An 18,433-nucleotide genomic window follows, 5' to 3' on the forward strand; every position below is an offset into this window, starting at 1 on the left:
TCATGGTATTTTTGGCGCTTCTATACACTTGTCTGCTTTTTCGTTCTTTATAGTTTTTTCCCTTAAAAATAGTGCTGCTGGGAATATTTTTTGTTTTCCCCTGAGTTATTTTCTTGGGTTACATTCCCCTCATGGGTCATTTCTCTGCATGTCAGATGGCCATCTCGTGCTTACAGTCTTTTGTGTCAAGCTTCACTTGCCCTGCCTGGGTGGGAACAAATTCTCAGTGTACCAGATGCTTCAGGGAGTTGGTGGGGGAGGGGCAGTGGCAGGCAGGAGGAGGATATTCCTCATTAGATGTACAGCGAATGCAGAGAACGCTAATCCTCTAGGATGTTGCCTCTATTGGGGTTTTTTATGCACTCAGAACCTCCATGGCCCTTAGCCTGACAGGTAACTCATTCTCCTCCCTCACTTTGCAGTTTCCCCCAAGCGCTTTTTAAGTTCTGGTGAGTGTTGTATGTGGAACAGAAAGGTGCAGAGGTAGTGGCAATGAATTAACATGTTGTTAGCAGGAAGTGATTGTGAGACGAGGCATAAAATCTCTGTGACTGTAATTAACTGAAAGTTATAATTGTATCATCTAAGGCAAATTGTTCCCGGAGTGTCAACATGTTTACTTATTCCTTTATTTAATATTTCATTCTAACTTTCTAGATGTGGTTGAGAAATCAGTCAGGGACCAGCTTACCAGCTCAAGCAGGTATCTGGGAGATTCATCCAACTAATATATTTTCCTTGCCTGGTCGTATCTCACCTGCTCATCTGATCTAGTGTATCTTTTCAGCATTTTTAATTTATTGTTAATTTTTTAAATTGAAGTATAGTTGATTTACAATATTGTGTTTATTTTAGGGGTACACCATAGTGGTTCAGTATTTTTGCAGATTTTATTCCATTATAGGTTATTACAAGATAATGGGCATCCCTGTGCCTTGTTACTTATCTATCTTATATGCAGTAGTTTGTATTTGTTAATCCCATACCCCTAATTTGTCCTTCCTCCACCTCCCTCTCCACTTTTGGTAACCACCACAAGTTTGTTTTATATATCCATGAGTCTGTTTCTGTTCTGTATAGAAATTCATTTGTATTATTTTTTAGATTGCACATATAAATGACATCATATCATATTTGTCTTACACTGTCTGACTTATTTCACTAAGTATAATATTCTCTAGGTCCATCCATGTTGCTGCAAATGACATTATTTCATTCTTTTTATGGTTGAGTAATAGTCTTGTGTGTGTGTGTGTGTGTGTGTGTGTGTGTGTGTGTGTGTGTGAATACCATGTCTTCTTAATTTGATCAAAAAGTTAATGGAACAAAACAGAGTAACTGAACTCATTTGACTTGGGACAAGAGTATAGCTTAAGTTGAGTTCTCTGGGGAAAATAACCCTCAATTCCCTGTGTCAAATATAATATCATATAATAATTTAGTCTACAGTTGTTGAAAACTGGGGAATACGTTCCAAAAGTTTTCTCTACTTTATCAAGCAAAAGAAGACCAAAATGGAACATAATAACCAATTACCCTCTTTCTCAAAAAGAATATGTAAGAGGGGAGACAGGATCCTGATGGAATCTCAGCCATTTTGGTCAGGACCACCATCACTTACTATCAGTGATGTCTGTAGTTAATAATAATGGCAAGGATATTAACCTGCAGCACCTATGGAGTTTTATGCTTGACACTGCATCCTTATCTCACCACTGTGAGGTGGGTTTTGTCAAGATCACAGAGCGGTGAGTGATGGACTCCGATTCACTGCTCCTCACCTCTCCTCTACCCTGAGGACACAATGGCTGGAGGCCATGTAGGGTAGCAGGACAAGACCATGCTGAGAGCATGGAGAATTGCTGGTCATATTAGCCTCTAATCTGTTAGGTGAGTTTAGGTAAGTCACATCAACTCCCTGAGGTTTTGCTTCCTATAAAGCAGAAGGGACTCCTGTTTTTTCTAACTCCCATTGTGAAGGCTTGCTAGATAATAGCTGTGAAAGTTTTTGGACAGTCAACCATAAAGTCATAACAATAGGACATTATTTTGTATGGTGATCACTATGATGATGTGGCAAGATTCTCATATGAGGCATGGTAGCTGCTCTGGGGTAAAGATTCGCGGAGGAGTCAAATTCGAATGTCACATCCAGTGAGGCTGAGGTTCAGAATGAATCATTTGATATGCTGACATGCCAGGGAATCAGATAATTCACAGCCAGGAAGCAGCAGGAATCATGAACGTTGTGGATCTGACTTGACTGATGTGGTGACAGATGTATTCAAAGCATCACCAGGCTCCCTAAACAGATCTCCTTCTAGGGAAGCTGATGTCTGTGGGAGGCTCCCTCCAGAGACTGCAGGCCAGGAATTGATCATAACAGATCATGAGGTAAATTTTTACAAGGCTCAGGGGTTCTTCTGAGTGATCTTGCTGACATTATCCTGACTCAGGCTCCACCGTGCCTTGAACAATTACCGCATCTCAGGTCTGGGGTTTCTAGATGACAGAATACTTCCATAGCTGATCCAGGCAGCAGGACATGAAGGCAAGGCAGAAATGTCATCCGTACTTCATATAATCCCAGTAGACTGGTGGGTCTCAATCTCCAGGGAGACTAAAATCTCTTAGAAAACTTGTTCAAAGGCAGATTTCTGGGCTCCATTCCCAGGGATAGAGAGATCCCATTGGTATAGTTTGGGGCCCAGAACTGTGCATTCAAACGAAATCTTAAGTAACAATGCAGGTAATGTAAAATTAACATTTTCAGGGGAAAAATGTAGATGAGAAGGGCCCTGAATGAAAGTTACTATGATAAAAATTAAAAATATAATATTTATTGAGCACTTACTATGAACCAGGCACTCTTCTATACATAAATGACTGTAATACCTAATAAGCCATATGTAAATTAACTCCTTCCATCCTCACCGTGATCTCATGAGATATTCAATAATATTTCATCCATTTTTTAAATGGAGTAACGGAGGCACAGATTGCTTAAGAAGATCCTAGCACCTGTGAGATCATGTCTCGGTTTCATAGTAAAATGTAAAAATGTTCATATATCAGAAGAACTTTCTAGGAAAGGGATAGATTGTTCAAATCCCACCCAGAGGGAGAGTCATTACTCCTATACCTCTAGCAATATAGCCTGATTCTAATATTAAAATTCATGCCAGCCTGGTAACTTACAGTAGGGATGGAGCTTGGGGGAAACTGCCCACCGTAGAATCTGTTTCACAGGATCCAAACATTGAGATTGGGGACCATGAAACCCCAATAGTTACAGGTTTGTTCATAGGGCCCCGGCCTCTAATGCAGAAGTTGCTCTTCTCCCAACCAACTTTCTCTTTGATGGAGTCCTGTTGAAATGCTGCAGGCCTCATACTTGCCTACCAGGTTTACAGAAGGAGGAGTTTTTAAGGCTCTACTAATTGAAGTATAATGCTAACCATCTATGGCCAGTTAGCTCATTTAATTAGAGCCTATTAAGAATAAGGGTAAACTCACTGAACCCTACATTTACTCTCTGTTATGAAAGAATTCTTTGGAATTTTTCCCTTTTCCTTGGTTAAGAAGAGCAAAGAGGCAAGAGACTTGGAAGACCCTCTTAACTGGGTGTAGTTACTGAGACAAACAGGCCAGCCCAGAGAGGAGGTAGTACTTGAATGTTTATTTTAAAATGCTCTTTCCTGGTTTAATTAACCATGTACCATGATTTAAAGAACATTGAAGTTGGCTGATCATTGCTTAAAATTTCAGAACTCCAGAGTTCCAGGCCTACATTTTCTAAGTGCCTGACTGCTAAAATGTTCCATTTGATTGCTCTGCCAGAATCCCTTCCTCCAAACATATCCCAAACTGAATCCATCATGTTCTCCAAGTCTCTCTTCTCCAGATGAAACTGTTTCTGTTCCTGATGACGCTGTTCTCCCAGTCTAGCCTCAGAAACACAGCCATCTTTGAATGCACCCTCCCTAGATAGTCATCCGTGAGAGAAATTCACAAATTCTCTCTGTTCTGCTTTTATTCTTCCAACACTCTCATCACTGTCAGTACCACAGTGCAGATCCCTTTTCACCTCGTGGTATCTGGACCACACTCTGGAAGCTAATGTTGTCTTCCTTTGTTCATCCTGTGGCTTCTTCCTACAGTGGCTCTGGGAAATTGAAACCATACCATTCTTGAGCTCAAAATTTCTCCATGATTTTTATTGCCTATGAAAAGGTTCTGCAACCAATTCCATTGTGTGTGTTTGGGGCGGCTGCAGGGGGCAAGGTGCAGGGCAGGGTGGGCGTTCTACCCACACCACCAAGCAATTCTTGGACACCAGCTGGGTATCCTACATTTCAGCTCAATTTTAACTCACTGTCTACCCAGATGGCATCAGATTCCACAAGTTAAGGGCTCAGTCCCACAAGATGTCCCTCTACTTCAGATGTCAATTGCAAGTCCAGGTTGTCACCTATATTTCTGACCAGCTGGCTATAAATCAGAGATTTCCTCAACCCTTTCCTTGGGTCTGATTAATTTTCTAGAACAGGACTCAGGAAACCAGTTTACTCACTAGATCAAAAGTTCATTACAGGGACTCCCCTGGTGGTACAGTTGTTAAGAATCCACCTGCCAATGCAGGGGACACGGGTTCGAGCCCTGGTCCGGGAAGATCCCACATGCCGCTGAGCAACTAAGTCCGTGAGCCACAACTACTGAGCCTGCACTCTAGAGCCTGCGAGCCACAACTACTGCGAGCCCGCATGCCTAGAGCCCATGCTCCACAACAAGAGAAGCCACTGCAGTGAGAAGCTTGCGCACTGCAGCGAAGAGTAGCCCCTGCTCAATGCAACCAGAGAAAGCCGGCACGTAGCAACGAAGACCCAACACAACCAAAAATAAATAAATATATAAATTTATATTAAAAAAACCCAAATAGTACATGGTGGGAAAATGAAGCACAAGTATTGTTTTTAATCAACATGCTGATCTGTTAAGTGACTGTGATGGTTAATTTTATGCGTCAACTTGACTGGACTAACAGATGCCCAGATAACTGGTAAACTATTATTTCTTGGTGTATCTGTGAGGGTGTTTCTGGAAGAGATTAGCATTTGAATCAGTAGGCTGAATAAGGAAGAAATAAAGAAGATTGCCCATACCACTTTGGGTGGGTATCATCCAGTCTAGTGAGGGCCAAAATAGATCAAAAATGTGAAGGGTGGGCAAATTTGCTGTCTTTGTTTGAGTTGGTACACCATCTTCTCCTGCCCTCAGCCATCAGTGCTCCTGGACTTCAGACTCAGACCAGGATTTACACCATCAGCTGCCCTGGTCCTCAGATCTTCAGAGTTGGATTGAATTATACGACTGGCTTCCCTTCTCCAACTTGAAGATGGCAGGTCCTCCATAATTGTGTGAGCCAATTCCTATAATAAATTTCCTCTTAAATATATATATATCTCCTATTGGTTTGATGTCTCTGAAGAAATCTGACCTGGATCAAGACCCTGGTCTCCCCATTATGCTCGTCTTCTACCATCTGCTGGTAGCACTTCTCATCACCTCCCCTCTAAGACCCCATAACCAAGCCACCATCACCTCTCTCTTTTTTTTAAACAGTTGTATTGAGGTGTAATTACATACTATAAAAGTCACCTATTGTAAGTGGTGATTACCATATTCAATGATTTTTAGTAGTCATTTAGTAATAGAATTGTGTAACCATCATCACAGTTTTAGAACATCTCCATCACCCCAAAACATTTCTTTGTGCCTATTTGCAGTCAATTCTGCTCCCACTTTCAATCCCTGGCCACCACTGCTCTGTTTTCTGTATCTATGATTTGCCAAGCACTGCTCTGTCTTCTGTATCTATAGATTTGCCTTTTCTGGACACTTCATATAAATGGAATCATACAATATGTAGTGTTTTGTGTGTGGCTTCTTTCATTTAGCATAATGTTTTTGAGGTTCATCTATGTTGTAGCATGCACTGGTAGTTTGCTCCTTTTCACTGCTGAATAGTATTCCATTGCATGGACATATCACATTTGTTTATCTTTTCATTAGTTAGTCAACATTTGGATTGTTTCAAGTTTTTTGGCTATTGTGAGTAAGTCTGCTCTGAACTTTAAGTCTTTCTGTGGACATATGTTTGTATTTCTTGTATGTAGATATCTAGATGTGGAATTGCTGGGTTGTAAAAATATATTTAACTTTATAAGAGGCTGCCAAACTGTTTTCCAAAGTGGGTCTGTCATTTTTCATTCCCACAGGTATAAGGGTTCTAATTTCTCCACATCTTCACCAATACTTGTTGTTGTCTGTCTTTTTGATTATAGCCATTCTAGTGGGGGTGTAGTAATACCTCATTTTGGTTTTAGACTGCATCTCTTAATGATTTATTGATATCAAGCATCTTTTCATGTGCTTATTAGCTCTTCTTATATTTTCTTTGGTGAAATGTCTATTCGAATATTTTGACTATTTAAAAATTGAATTGCTTGTCTTATTATTGAGTCATATGAGTTGTTTATATAATCTGGATACAAGTTCTTTATCAGACATATGATTTACAAACCATTTCTCCCAATTTGTGCCTTCTCCCCTTTCATTTTTCTAATGGTGCCTTTTAGAAGAGCAAAAGTTTTAATTTTTATAAAGTCCATTTTATCTATTTTTTCTTGTTTTTGATATCATATATAAAAACTCTACATCTAAATGTCACTACATTTTTTTTCTTATGTTTTCTTCTAGAAGTCTTGTAATTTCACTTCTACATTAAGTCTATGATCCATTTTGAGTTAATTTGTGTATGGTGTGAAGTTACTATCTACATTCTTTTTTTTCAATTTTTTTGGCATATAAGTGCCAATTGTCTCAGCCCTGTTTGTTGGAAAGACTACCTTTCCCCTATTGAATTGCCTTAGCATATTTGTCAAAAATCAACTGACCATAAATGTGAGAGTTTGTTCCTGGACTCTCACCTCTGTTCCATTGATCTATGTGATTATCCTATGCCAGTACCACATTGTCTTGCTTACTGTAGCTTTATGGTTAAGTTTGTAATTGGGCAATATAAGTTCTTTTCTCTTTTTTTTCAAGATTGTTTCAGCTACTGTAGGTTCTTTGTACTTTCGTATGCATTGTAGAGTAAAACTTGTCAATTTCTATAAAAAATCCTGATGGCAATTTTATATGGATTGTGTTAAATCTATAGATCATTCTGGGGAGAATTGCCATCTTAATAAAATTGAGTCTTCAGTTTATGAACATGGAGTGTAACTCCATTTATTTAGCAATGCTTTGTGGTTTTCAATGTACAAGCCCTATCTTGCACTTCTTTTGTTAACTTGATTCCTAAATATTTTATTATTTTTGATGCTATTGTGAATGGAAGTCATTTCTTAATCTTGATTTTGGACTGTTCCTTGCTAACGTGTAGAAATACAATTGATTTTTGTGAATTGATCCTGCACCTTGTGACCTTTCCAAACTTGTTTATTAACTCTAATATATCTTTTAATGTAAGCATTTCTCAAGATTTTCTACATACAAGATCATGTTGTCTGTGAATGAAGGCAGTTTTACTTCTTCCATTCCAATTGGTATGCCTTTAATTTTTTTCTTGCCTTATTAAACTGATTAGAACTTTGGTACAAGGTTGAGTAGAAGGAGTAAGAGTGGGTATGCTTGCCATATTCCTAGTCTTAGTGGGAAAACTTTTGCCAGTGAATCCATTTGGGCATGACTTTGTCATTGTGGGAAGATTTCAAATTACAAATCAGTTTTTACCTTATTATATATCAATTCAGATTTTCTATTTCTTCTTGAGTCAGTTTAGGTAACATGTCTTTCTAGAAATTTTTACATAAGTTGTCTAATTTGATATAAAGTAGTAGTTTATAATATTCACTTATAATCCTTTAATTTTTTGCAAGAATGGAAAGGATTGCCCCTCTTTTTTGGGGGGGGTAATTTATGTCTCCTCTTTTTATTTCCTCGTTAGTCTAGCTAAAGATTTATCAATTTTGTTGGTCTTTTCAAGGAAACAACTTTTGGTTTCATTGATTTTTCACTACTATTTTTCTGTTTTCTATTCCTCTGTTTTATACTTCTCTGTTTTCTACTCTACTCTTCATTATTTCCTTTCTCTTTCTTGCTTTGGATTTAGTCCCTCTGTTACTAGTTTCTTATGGTTGATGTTTAAGTTATTGATTTAATAACTGTCTTCTGTTCTAGTATAGACATTTATAGCTATATATTTCCCTCTGATTACTGAATTAGCTGCATCCCATAAATTTTGATATGTTGAATTTTATTTTTACTCAGCTCAAAATACTTTTTAAAATTTCCTTCTGGTGTTTTTCTTTGACAAATGGTTTACTTAGAAGTGTTTTGTTTAATTTCCAAGTATTTAGTAATTCCCCCAATTTCCTTCTGTTGTTGATTTCTAACTTAATTGTATTATAGTTAGACAACACACTTTGTATGATTTCAGACCTTTTAAATTTATTGAAACTTGTTTTATAGCCTGACATATGGTCCACTCCAGACAATGTTCCATGCGTGTTTGAAAAGAATGTGTATTCTGCTGTCATTGAGTGGAATGTTTTATAAATATCAGTGAGGGCAAGTGTTTTAAAGTCTTCTCTATACTTGCTGACTTTCTGCCTAGCTGTTCTATCAGTTTAAAGTGGAATACTAGGATCTCCAACTGTGATTTTTTTTTTTTTTTTTTTTGCCGTACGCAGGCCTCTCACTGTTGTGGCCTCTCCCATTGTGGAGCACAGGCTCTGGACACACAGGCTGAGCAGCCATGGCTCACGGGCCCAGCTGCTCCACAGCATGTGGGATCTTCCCGGACCGGGGCACAAACCCGTGTCCCCTGCATTGGCAGGTGGACTCTCAACCACTGCGCCACCAGGGAAGCCCTCCAACTGTGGTTTTTGAACACTATCATCTCTTGTTTATGTTATTGTAATAGCTTAGCACTCCTTGTCCACCCTCCCTGCTTTTTTTTTTCAATAAGACTTACCATCATCTGACCTTGTATATATTTTACTTATATGTTAGAATATATAGGTCCTATTATGGCAGGGATTTTGTCATTTTTCATTGCTGCTGTAACTATAGTACCTGTAACAGTGCCTGACACATATGTCACTCACAAATATTTGTTGGATGAATAAACACATCACTGAACAAATGGCACCCACTATTGTCTTGGACAAGTAACAAACTCCTTACCCTACCATCTGGAGGATAACCATGATGGATCAATACCAGTGGACTACTGAGATGAAGTGGCCATAGGTGGAAACTCTCCCTTCTCCCTCATGTTTTTCCTTTGGGTTTTTCTCTCCTTATATTTTCTAGTCATCAGAGTAGTAGGACTTGAGGACCAGGACTGGATGTAGATCTTGAGGAACTAGGCCACTGTGCTTGATTGAGATCCAGGCTGTTTGGTGGCCTCCTCCAGGCAAAGGAATCCCTCTGGCATATGGTGGACTCGTGCAGCTCAGTGGGGGTTAATTTCCAAGTGGAGAGGACAAGGAGTGGCTAAAACTTCACAGTAATAAACAGAGCAGCTTTCCCCTGCACCTACACTTTTTCCTCCTGAACCTGAGACAGCTAGCCATAGGGGGCTGGTCCAAGATTGGGCGTTCAAAATTCCAGCCAAACATCATTCCATCTTAGCACAATTGACATTATCTACTCAGATGTACATCTTGATGTAGCTTTGAAATTTTATGTTTATCCTGCTTTGGAGGGCTATATTATATATAACAACATCATAAAAAAAATACCCCAGCATGTAATATTTACTGAGTGCTTGGCATATGATATCAAGATTTTTCACATTTATCGAGTATATTGGATACTTTATATATCTATATGCTTAATCAGTTAAAAATAAAAGACTGACTAATATTTTTCTTTTACTCATTAAAGTTAGGTCTAAGTTTTATAAACGGTTCTTGTATGGTGTGCATAACCAACTGGAGCTCAGAGGAGTGGTCTGAGCTAGAGACAACAATTTGGGTATCATGTATAAATGTATGATAATTAAAGGTATAGGGATAGATCATATGCTCTGGAGAGTGATAAAAGGAGAGAGCCTAGCTCAAAACTTTGAGGAATTTAATTTTTAATGGTTGAGTAGAAGATGATGAGCCTGAAAAGGCAGAGAAGGAGCACCCAGAGAGGTCCCAGGAAAACTGGGAGGATGTTACACACAGGAAGGTATGTGTCAGCTTTCTGAAAGCTTGCAATTCTCATAACACACTTTGCTTTGGGGGAGTCTAACTCCTAATAAAGTACCTGTCATTTAATTAAAAATTATCATTAAGCAGGTGGTCCTGAAATTGTGCTTGACACTAGATAAATAGTTCTCAGCCAGATGTACCTACAACACTGGAAGGATGTAGATTTTTGCATTATTAAGCTGTTGTGTCTTCATCAAAATTAGTTTATTCCAATTCTTGCATTCCCCCTGAGTGTGGCATATCCTTTCCAGATACCCTGACATACCCTGTATTCATAGATGAATACATCTATGGCTTTTTGGCATTCTAGTAGTAAATTTGAATATTTGATGTCAGTGAAACTTGATGATAAACACTGTACAAATAAAGTTGAATTATTATTGCAGCATCCCTGGGAATGAGATTATTTCTTATTTTTTGGCAGTAAATTCCCAATGAATTTTTATTTTATTGCTTTAGACTCAGCAACAGATTTATTTTGCTCATTCACTCACTCATTCATACATCAAATGTATGTTAAGTGCCTACTATATGCCAGACACTGGGAGCATTAAGACACATCAGTCATGATTTTCAAGCTTTGGTATGCATTGGAACCACCTGGAAAACTTGTTAAAAATACATATGCTCCAATGCACCCCCTCATATTCAGTAGGTCCAGGGTCGTTTCTGGGAACCTACGTTTAACACGCTCTCTGTGTGATTCTGATGCACAACAAAGTCTTAGAACTATTGTTCTATGTAAAAACATTTCTAGTGAAAACTTAAATATACTAAGATATAAGAGGTGTCAGATAGAAGTAAACATGGGGTAGAGTGTATATGAAATTTTATTATATTTGTATCTTCCTATAGCAGTAGACTGTACACTCAACAATATTATTGCAAATTTTCAGCTATAATGCAATTTTTGTTAGGTCTTTAAAGCCTTAGCAATATGTTTATTTTCATTAATATTGCAGAAAATTTTAATGTCCTTATAACTGATCATAAAGGTAAGAGCATGCTGTAAACATACAAATATCATTATATCCATGCATACAACTTCCTTTAGTAGGAATGAGGAAAGCATCTGGCAGTTCTTACTCAAATGCTGAGGAACATATTCTGTGGCCATTACAGGACTGGTCCTGTTATAAATGAAAGGGTTCTTTCCTTTTCTTTTATTCCTTTGTCTACTGGGCTCTTTTGCAGCCTGTTGATACAAACAGCATTAGAGGAGTATCAGCAGTTTCTAAAACACCCACAATAATGCAAAGTGCAAAACTCTGAGTCTTGCATTGAGGAAAATAAGCTTTCTTTTAAAGAATAATTGGTGTTTTCTTCTTAAAAGGAGGCTCTCATTTACTGTGCCATTCACAAAGAAACTTAGGCTGTGAGGGATGGATCAACTCCACTTTTATTGTAGGGAAGCTGTGATGTTCCTTGAGTACAAGATTTAATAGGAAGAGATGTAAGTTAGAAGCAACTATTTAACAAGTCTGATTCAAAATTGAGTGAAAACAGCACAGGAAATTTGAAAAAAAAATCTAGAATTGTTTCCAAACGTTGATTCAAAATATCGCCTGGTCTCTTGAAATAGCTTCAAGAAGCACAATATGGTGGCTGCTGATCATCAAAATTCTTGATTTTCCTTTCTTTCCTGGGAACACAGGTAAACTACAGGTCCGAGCCTCCTTTACATTCTATATATGGTCATATACTAAGTTATAGCCAATGGAATGTGAGTGGAAGTGATGTGAGATAGATAGATAGATAGATAGATAGATAGATAGATAGATAGATAGATAGATAGACCTCTTCCAGGCTTGACCCGTAAAAAATTCCCACTGTGGTTCTCCATGCACCTTTCTGTCTGCTGGATAGTGACACCCAGGCAACCTTGAAAGCCACAAATTGAAAACTGCAGGGCTTCTGTCAGCCTGGGTTCTTAAATAACTGTATGGAGCAGGGACATCCTACCCCCACCCCTCCTCATCCCAATGCCAATGGACTTTGCTTGGGAGAAAAACAACCCTTCACCCTGTTAAGCCTCTGAAACGTTGGGGTTAGTCTGTAACAGCAGTTAGCCTACTTTAACTAATACAGGATGTAAGAATACGGGCAAGTCTGTACCATGAGACCATGCACTACCTATTATTTCTGGAGCCAGAGCCCTGAACATAGTCCCATAATTCTCCTGCAGAGGTTGCCTTTAGCATAATCCCCCTGAGAAAATTCTGTAGAAAAGACTCTTCTAGCTCTAGGGGGCAGTACTTAGGCTGTCAGGAGTGTTCTAGTCCTGCAAGGACAGTTCAAAGCAGACATTTCTCTTGGTCAATGGGACATGGTCCTAGCAGCACACAGAGTGTGAAATATACAGAAATTCTCATTTCAGAATTTGGAGACAACAGGATTGGATAGAAGGAAACCAGAGGCACAGCCACAATGGAGCATGACACACATGCAGAGAACCAGAGCACAGGACCACCTGCTAGGTCCCTTAATGGCACTTGCCACAGACTGGCAGGTATTGTCATTAAAATTTAAGAGAAAATCCTCCTGGCTTTTAAAAAGTTTTACTGCATGGAAGTCAGATAGCGAATTTCACGATGTTCGAAGCCCTAGTCCTTAGGAAAAGATAGATTTGCCTTCCCTTTTAAGATAATGACCGAGCCCCTCCAGATTGTCTCCTTCCTCTCCCAGCAGCCAGCCTTTCACACACCAGCACCCTTCCCACGGTGATGGCTTTCCACTGGGTAGCTATTTATGGCATCGCCCATTCCAAATACAATCTCGGTGGATATAGGAACTACTTAAGAATTTGCAACCTGACTTTATTTTTAATTTTGGCTTGGTTTTTATCCAAAATATTCCTCCAAGCCTTAAAGCTCTTCAGCCATTTTACAATAAGTACCTCTCTCTCCTTCCTAGTCCATTAAATAAAATAGCCACCATCCAAGCAACAGCTATTCTGTACAAGGCACAGGGCATGGCTTTTACCTACATTACGTTACTTAATCGTCACAGGAGAGTATTATTGTTATCCCATTTTGCATATGAAGAAACTGAGGCAGCAAAAGGTTAACTAACTTGGCCAAGCTCACATAACTAGTAAGGAGCAAAACCAGGGTTCAAACCTGAGCACTCTAGCTGCAAACCTCCAACCTTAACCACTGTACTCTACTGCCTCTACTTCTATTTTAATTTTTGCTCATGGAAGACATCTCTTGAGAGAGTAGTCGATCCTTCAGAAGGGAGATAAATAATACCAGTTCATGAGAACTTCTTCTCTGCACCTTATTATTATTATTATTATTTTTTCATTCCAGCACTTGTGGAATTTGGGAACCTCTTACCATGGTACCAGTGTTCACTCTCTGAGGTACCTCCCTTCTCTAAATCTTAGCAGTTCTCTGGCATGGCGAGATCCTGGGGCTGTTGCCACAGTCTTCCGGAAAAGAGAAGCTTCTTGGCTCCAGCACGTTCTTAACGCTCAGGAGAAGAGCTGCACTGAGGGGCCAATCTGTCGCTGTGTCTATATTTAGCACCATCTGCCAGGAATATTTCAAACTGCCTATTTTAGTACATGCCATTTCGTGCAAATGCGACTGCTCCACCACTGGTTCGTGGGAAACCAAGGGCATTGGTGGGATAGGGAGTTTCTGCTCTTTATGTTGAGTGTTGTGAGTCGGCCCTTCAGGCTACCTTCCAATGAGACAAGGGAGAGCATGGAGGGAGGTTTTTCCCGGGGTGTTAGTCCCAGGGGTCCACACTTTTAGTGGCTCAAAAACGATCCAGGGGTGGCAGCTGCCGAGGAGGCGGCGGGGTGGGGGGGGCGGTTCTGGATTGGGGAAGGAAACATAAAAAGCCCAAGGCTTTTATACAGCATCCCTGAGGCAACATGCTGGCCTTTCCCATTTCAGAGCTCCCCATTCCATCTCCATAAATCACCGGGGAAACTCTTCCAGCCTTAAGCAACCCTGTGCAGCCTCCGTGATCCATCTCAGGGAAAGACAAGGGCTCCGTTTACCGAGGACTTCAGTTTTCAGTGTTGGCTTGTACAAACATCAGTTCAACTCGTCCATATGACATCCTTATGAGGGAGGTGCTAGTCTTAGTTCCCCCTTACAGCCAAGGAAACTGAGGCTTGGAGAGGCTTAGGGACTTGCAGAGTTAGAATCTGAGCTCGGGCTCACTGAAGCCAGACCATGATCTTAACTATTGTTATCATACTGACCCGTTCTAAATCCCCTACCCAATCAGTCTCTCTGCAATAGACACTATTTTTTGCATATTATTTCCATCTGCAGCTTATTTTCCAGACTCAGTGCTTAACTGTATTTGAGAGGTTCTGACCATAGGTTTGTTATCTAGCCCTACTGTGACTGTGTTGACTTCCCTAAAAACCCCTCCCAGACTGGGCCCAGAAACAGCCCAGTGAGGTGGGGGGCTCTTAGTTTTGCCCTCAGCCTTGAGTAAGAACTGCTTGGAGGAAGCAGTTGAACGGCCTTATGAGAGCCTGCCCCAGCTGTAGAGGTGCATAGAGATGTATGGGATTCGTCGTTGTAGATGACAAGGGCTGCTGGAAAAGGAAATGCCACCAGGGACAGGCGTGGGACCGGAGCTGAGAAGACTGACAGTGGAGAGCAGTTCGTTAACCCGGCTGTCCTGGGTGACTTATTTATCTTCAGAGTGGCTGAATCCAGGCAAATTCTGAACTGTGATAATAGGAAAATATCAAAATACATGTGTACTTTTTCCTAAGCACAATTCCTGAGGATGACCAGTCACCCTAGGATGAAAGTTAGAAGAGGTGGTTACATGCATGCTCCGGTGTTGTAGGTTGGAAACTGAGTCCTTGGGAAGTAGAGTGAGTGGTACAGAATAGAGATTAGAAATCAGAGCTTTTAACAGACAGCTCCATATCCCATCTGTTTCAGTTGTTTATTCCTATATGCCAAGCCACCCTTAAACTTAGTGGCTTAAAACAAGAACCATCATTTTATTATTACCTCCCATGGATGTTGGTGGGTGGCTGTCTAGCTAGGTGGTTCTCACTGGGGTCTCTCCTTCAGTTGCAGCTGGACAATGGTTGGGGCTGGAGTCATTTCAAAGGCTTCTTCACGTATCTGGAAGTTGGTGCTGGCTGTGAACTGGGACCTCAGCTCGGCTGTGTGTCAGGACAGCTATACATCATCTCTCTGTGGGCCTGACTGTCCCCATAGGAAGAGAGCTGTGTTCCCAGAGGGAGAGACCCAAGAGAATGAGGCAAACACTATATCACCTTTTATGACCTAGCCTTAGAAGTCACGTAGTGTCATAGTATACTCCCATTGTGGTCTCAGGCCAGGCCAGATGCAAGAGGAGAGAATATAGACGCATTCCTCAAAGGAAGGAGAATCAACATCAATTTGTAAGAGGAGCATGTGAGATGGGATATACATTGTGGTGGCCATCTTTGAAAGATACAATCATCCATACCAATTACAATGGACTAGGGAACAACTTGGATTTGGGAGAAATTGTACTATAGCCAGTATTAAGTGCCAGAGGGCTGGAAGGGCAGTGGAGAATCAAGACTCCAAGTAATTCCTGCTTACATTCAGCAAGTGTTTACTGGGTACTTATCAGGTGCCAGAAACTGGGGATACAGCAGTGATCAAGAGACAAGGCTCCAGCAGCTTTCATGTAATTTAGAGTCTGGTGGGGATGCGATGAACAACTGCTCAAATAAATACAGAAGTGCCGCGAGGAACTATAAAGTTGGGTGAGAAGACTAGCCATATTGGCGCAGGGTGTCTATTTTAGGTAAAGAGCTTAGGGGTGACCTCTCTGAGGTGGGGACATTTGAGCAGAGACTTAAATGGACGGAGTGAAGCATGAAAACATCTGGAGGAAGGGCATTCCAGCCTGGGGAAGAGCAGGGGCAGCGTCCCTGCAGAAGGGTAAACTTGAGTATTCAAGGTACAACAGGAAGCCCTGTGACTAGCATGGAGAGATTAAGTCGGAGAAGGGTAGGAAATGAGGTATAAGAAGTTACCAGTAGTTGGGGCAAAACCTACTACAAAACATTGCTTTTGCTGGTGTTTGGTTCCCTCCGTGTTAGGATGGAAGAACAAATCCTCCTCATTAGAAAGTATCCATCGTGAATATAGGCTTCCTGTTTTCTAAACATAAATGACCATGTTTCCATTTGGGGCAGAGCTGACTGAGTACGAATTTCAGGAAACATCTCTGACATGAATGTAGAAGCATCTGGCCACCCTCGGGGTAACTTCCCACCACTTACCACAAAGACAGTCAATCTGGTCTTTGTCAGGGCATCTTCCTTTTCAGAGGGTAACTATGACAACGGAGCATATGATGCTGATGCTGTGGCTGTGCAGCAGCCCTCTATTTGCACACAGTTCTGTGGGAACACAGAACTGTGAATCGGGGTAATGTCGGCCTCTCTCTTTGTAGTGAACAAGTTATCTGCTATTTGATTCAATTAATGATTTTTTTTACTCGCTTTGTTTTTACTATGACTCTCTCATAACAAAATGATTAACATGTCCTATAATCTGTAACATCATTTCCCAAATTTATTTGATCAAGACCCTCGTATTCGTTTTCTGTTGCTATTGTAACAAATCACCACAAACTTAACAGCTCAAAAAACACAAATGTAAAGGGCTTCCCTGGTGGCGCAGTGGTTGAGAGTCCGCCTGCCGATGCAGGGGACACGGGTTCGTGCCCCGGTCCGGGAGGATCCCACGTGCCGCGGAGCGGCTGGGCCCGTGAGCCATGGCCGCCGAGCCTGCGCGTCCAGAGCCTGTGCTCCGCGACGGGGGAGGCCACGGCAGTGAGAGGCCCGCGTACCGCAAAAAAATAAACAAAACACACCTCTACAGGCTAAAATGACAGTGTCAGCAGGGCTATGTCCCTTTCTTGAGGCTCAAGGGGAAGGTCCATTTCCTTGCTCATTCTGGTCCTTGGCAGAATTGAATTCCTTGTGGTTATAGGACCAAGGTCTCCATTTTCTTGCTGGCTGAGGGCCATTCCCAGCTTCTAAAGGCCGCCCAAATTCCTTAGCTCATGGCTCCGTCCTCTATCTTCAAAGCCAGCAATGGCAGGTCGAATAACTCTCACACCTTGAATCTCCTCCATCTTCTTCTGTCTCATCTCTCTCTGACCACAGCCAGGGAAGATTTTCAACTTTTAAGAACTCGTGTGATTAGATTGGGCCCACCTGGATAATCCAGGGTGTTCTTTCCACCTGAAGATCCATGCCCTTAGTCACAGCGGCAAAGCTCCATTGCCCATGTAAGGCAACACAGTTGGATTAGAGTGTGGACATCTTTGGGAGAGTCATCCTCTACCACAACCTTCATTCCCCAACCCCATTAAACTAGAGTTTAATGCAATAGAGTTTGGGAAGCCCTGCGGTAGAGGTATCCAGAGGGCTGATTCTAGACAGGAAAGAAACTATTTCTTTAGGGGCTGTTGCAACAGCCAAAGCACTGGGTGAGCACAAGACCAGGTGAGGTTGGATTATTCCACGTGGTTGGCGCAAGGTGGGCAGAGGAATGAGGTTTCAGTGATGGGCTTAACCTTCTTGCTTACCTCGAGTATGAATCAGGTAGATTTTTCTGATTAGGCTTGTCTGTCAAGAACTTCTGCCTCTAATGCCAGAAAGGAGAGGAAGGGACAGTTACAGCAGCAGGTGCTTTTCATAATCACCTCATATAATGGTCATGCTAACTTGTGAAGGTGAACCCTGCATCTGAACCTACATGAGGCAGTTTCATTTGGTGCCTCACTCGGGTCCCCTTTACTGGGCTGGTGCACCCGTCTACAGAGGTGGTGAGCCAACAGCTCACAGCTCCCCCTTTCTCTAGAAATTACCCTTACAGCTGATGGGGGCTGCCTCAGCTTTGAGGTTATGCCGCCGACCACCCCCTCTCTCAACATGCACACACACACACACACACAAACACCCTCCCAACCACAAAAGTCTGGCCCTCTTGCCTCATGGTGGGGACATTTCTGTGATGCTCTAGAGTCCTCTGGGGATCAAATCTGGACTTCTTCCTCGCTTTACTCTTATCCCTTCACTTTTCTGCTTCCCTTCTTCCCAAGTTTTTCCTGACTAAATCACGTGTTCCCAAACCCCTACCTCTGGCAGTACTTCCATAGAA

At 41.2% G+C, this 18,433-nt stretch overlaps 1 protein-coding gene across 3 annotated transcripts in view; it reads left to right on the forward strand.

Moving 5' to 3' along the window:
* Positions 1 to 18,433, forward strand: part of TSEN15 (tRNA splicing endonuclease subunit 15) — a 130,623-nt gene that overhangs the window by 66,933 nt on the left and 45,257 nt on the right. The window contains exon 7 of one of the 3 annotated variants that reach the window (XR_010839710.1): positions 5,278 to 5,417. The exons of the other annotated variants lie outside the window; for them this stretch is intronic. The gene's annotated coding sequence lies outside the window, so the exon portion shown is untranslated. The remainder of the gene's footprint in view (positions 1 to 5,277; positions 5,418 to 18,433) is intronic. 3 annotated transcript variants of the gene reach the window in all.

This window comes from Kogia breviceps, chromosome 1, assembly GCF_026419965.1.
Source record: "Kogia breviceps isolate mKogBre1 chromosome 1, mKogBre1 haplotype 1, whole genome shotgun sequence".
Classification (NCBI taxonomy): Eukaryota; Metazoa; Chordata; class Mammalia; order Artiodactyla; family Physeteridae; genus Kogia; species Kogia breviceps.